Below are 4,519 nucleotides of genomic sequence, written 5' to 3' on the forward strand. Positions count from 1 at the left end.
CATATATATGTGTATACATATGCATATATATACTACATATATACATATATATTTATGTATGTGCATATATATGTGTATACATATGCAAATATACGTATATTTGCACATATATATATACATATATTTGTATGTGTAAGTATATACGTATATGAGTATCTATATGTATATATTTATGTGTTTGTGTGCGTGCATGTACGTATGTATAGTTCATACATGCATATATATATATATATATATGAAAATATGTGTGCGCTTGTTTCTTTGCGTATGTGAATGTGTAGGGATATAGGAAACCAGGATTTATTCGATGAAAGCCAATATAGAAATAAATTCATGTCAGATATGCTTCTGGTAATGATCAGAACAATAAAGCACAAAAACGACATTAAGCAACTGAAGTTCATCGACAGGTGAGGGTATATATACGCGGGACAAAAGCAGGTAGGCATGCACACTCTCCCTCACCCACACGGGAACATCACGTCACCCTTATCTCTCTCTCCAGGTAGGCAAATGGATATTTACACTGCAAAGTATCTTGGGAATACTGGAAATAGTCTGTATATCATTTCTTTTTTCGGTACTTTTAGAGTTCATGAAGGTTGGATACAAAGTTAATTTTTAGTCGTTTAAGAATCCTTTTTATATGATCTGTCTATAAATGATTCAATATTTCTCTTTTCAGAAATTAAATCCGAGACAATGGCAAGTGTTCGGTCCATTGCTGTGCTTGTGTTGGTGGCGCTGTCCCTGGCTGCGGTGTGCGATTCCCTGGTGCTATGTCGGCAGTTCCCTAGCTGCTGCGCGACCAACTCGTGTCACGCACTGTGCCCCTCGTGTCGGGAAGCCAAGTTCTTCACCAAAGGCGTGAGGAACAGGCCCAGTGGACGTGTTCCCAAAATCAGCTTCATCAACGGAGATCCCTTTGTCAACCCAAGTGGCGGCGTATTCCCCGACCCTCTCATCTTTGTGTAATGGTTCAGCTCTCCTTTAACTTTGCCACTGGACAGCCAGTTGAGGCCGAGCTTCATTTCGCTGAGTGCATCGTCAGCCAGTTGAAGCCGGCTTTCTTTTCGCAGTCGCAGTGGTTGGCTCAGCCAGTTGAACTGCATGTTCATTTCGCTGATGTCAGACAAGGTGCAGCATTTAGTCAGTTCATGAGATTTCGTGCAGGAGTCTCATCTAGTCCCGGGGACTTCCCTTTCGGAGGAGGTCCTCAAGCCAAAGACGTCGTGGGTCTCAATGTGAGAGAAGAGATAGGAACAGTGAGAGAAGAGTCTTTCCCAGATTGTCTCTCTTGGGTGAATGTCATGCACACTGATCCATGCAGGTGAAGTGGCGAAACGTAGCTAGTCGAAAAGGCCAACAGAAAAGTCTGTTAAGACTGTCTGTTGGTGCGACGATGCCCATGTGGTGTGGCTTTCTACCCAGTGGTGTTCCAAGCCAGAAGAATCTCCGGATTTCCTTCTGGTGTGATTGTTCCCGTACACCGTGTCTCTGACGGTGTCTTTTGCCAAAGAGAAGTGTTGTGTGTGGTGTGTGGATTGTGAATGTATTTATCAGATGTGGTTCGCCATGTCTCATCTACTCTGCTTTTGTATGTTTCATAAATAAACAAAATTTTGATTTACGAAACTTTTATACTAACCTTCTGATTATGTTTATTTTTATCGATCATTTACTTTGTCTTTGTAAGGCATATGGTATGTGCCATATAAGATCCTTTATGGATAAATGACAAGAGATTAGACCTTTCCTCCTCCAAGGCTATAGTATGCACACGCTAGTGAAATAAATTGCAACCTTCATAAAATGTCAATGTACTGGCAGTTATTCATGTTTCTTATTAGAACAATCATATCAATTTAACTGCAAATAATACCAATAACAAGTCTTATAGCTATGAAATGTAACTGGTGAAATGCTTTACAATATTCACATGTAAAATGAACGTCTAGTAGATGTACGACTAGAAAAGTTAAGTACCAATTGTCCAAGCTCTCTTTTTGTCTGAAAACGTATTGAAATTTTGATGAACCTATTTTTGGCCTTTTTAGGGGAGTCGGTCATTAGCCACCTGCGTATGTTTTGTACAAACGAGAGATAAAAGATAAAAAAAGCAAAACATGGAAGAGATTTGCGATTAGTGAAATACACTGTGAAGAAAGGAAGAAGAAGACGCACAAGAAAAAGAATCAGTTGTAGAGACGATTTGGACCCAACAAGCAACTGTTACATATATTGTCACTGTACTTAATACGAGCTGTTATTAGCTATCACTGGCAATGTTAGAGAAAGAAAACAAATATGGGAAGAGTTCCGTAGACCACGAATAGATATAAGTATGAATAGATAAATAAGATAAATATCCATGAATAAATAAATATTTATGTATATATATACGTATGCATAAGCATTTTTTTTTTTTTTTTTTTAACAGCCATTCATTCAACCGCAGGACATAGGCCTTTCTCAATTCACTATTGAGAGGTTATTTGGCAGTGCCACCCTAGCCCTTCCTAATCAACAGCGGTTCGGCGCGTCAACACTTGTGCCACGGCGACGACTTCCCTTGCGCACCTGCGTTTGACTTCTCAAGGCGACAAGTCGTTTTCTCGCCCTGAGATCGGGCTCAAGGCGGCAGTCGGAGCACAGGCATTTTTACGACCGCCGCGACGGGGAATTGAACTCGGGACCACGAGGGTCGGAGTCCAGTGGTTTTATCACTGGACTATCGCAGCAATACATGTATGTTTATATATTTATGCATATATGCATATATATAGATGTACCTAAATGCGAGTATATATACTAAATATATCTGTATGCGTCTGCACACATATATGTATGTTTATATATACATATATATTTATACATATACATATATCTACATATATATATATGAATACATACCTATATATATGTGCATAGAGAGTGCATATGTACTGTATATAATTTCGCAATGATATTCTCACTTCCTACGCAGTGGATTCAGAAACAGGTTAATGCGTCTTGGTAATGGAACGAAGTGACGATTGTTTCAAATCCACGAAAAACTGTGAGATGGATATTTTGTTTAATAAATTCTGTACTTATTTTTTTTGCGTGTCATAAATGTAACTATTTATACATTTTGTCATGACCATAAATCCTCATAACTTATTCATCCATAACGTTTTAACTGTCAGTATCAGTGCATTTGTACATGTATGTATGTATATATTTATCTTTGTGTTTATGTACATCTTAAAAAATTTCTTTATCTCTAGTACCTAATCATACATACATATACTTGCGGACACACACATGCATTCATATGTACGTCTAAGTATTTATATATATGCATACACATATATAGAGAGAGAAATAAAGAGAGAAAGTAAATATTTTTACAGATACAAACATATATATCCATATATCCATATATATATATATATGCATTCACACATATATATGCATATACATATATATACATACATATATGTATGTAATGTATATGTGTGAATATAAATGCATGCATATATTTTCATATATAAATATGCATATATACACACACATACATATATATCTATATATGTTATATACACACACACACACATATATATATATATATATATATATATATATATGTGTGTGTGTGTGTGAATGCATGTGTTTATATATATACATATGTGTATTTATATATATGCATATATATATATATATGTTTATACTTATGTTTATATATATGTTATATGCACACACACATATATATGTGTGTTTGTGTTTGTATGTATGTATGTATTTGCATAGATAAATATATATACATATAAATATACATACGTACATATTTATGTATATATATACATATGTACATATATACATACGGACAAATATATAAATTTATATATATATGTACTTATATACATATATAAACATATATATGTGTGTATGTACATATATAAATATGTGTATATGTAAATATATTTTTATATATAAATGTGTATATATATGTGTGAATGTATATGTATGTATATATATGTATATATATAACAATTACATTTATATACATATATATACACACGAATATATAATAAATAATACTAATAAATTAAATATATACTTATAATACAATTATATATATTTATATACATAATAATTATACACAATTGCACAAATATATAAATATATATATATATATACAAAAAATATAATTTATATTATATATGCATATACATATTAAGTATGAGCATATATATACGTATACATATGCAAATATACGTATAAATGTACATATGAAATACACATAATTTTATGTGAAACTATATACATACATGGTTTATAAACTAATATATTTATCTCTTTGTGTGTAATGTACGCATGTACAGTTTATACATGCATATATTATATAATATATAATAAAAATATGAAATATATTGTGCTGTTTCTTTCCGGAAAAATGTATAATAAGGGATATACGTACACGCATCATTATCATCTTTAGATACCGATTAATGGTGGATACTGGACGGTTTCAAAG

This window comes from Penaeus chinensis, chromosome 38 (assembly GCF_019202785.1).
Source record: "Penaeus chinensis breed Huanghai No. 1 chromosome 38, ASM1920278v2, whole genome shotgun sequence".
NCBI classification, from domain to species: Eukaryota; Metazoa; Arthropoda; class Malacostraca; order Decapoda; family Penaeidae; genus Penaeus; species Penaeus chinensis.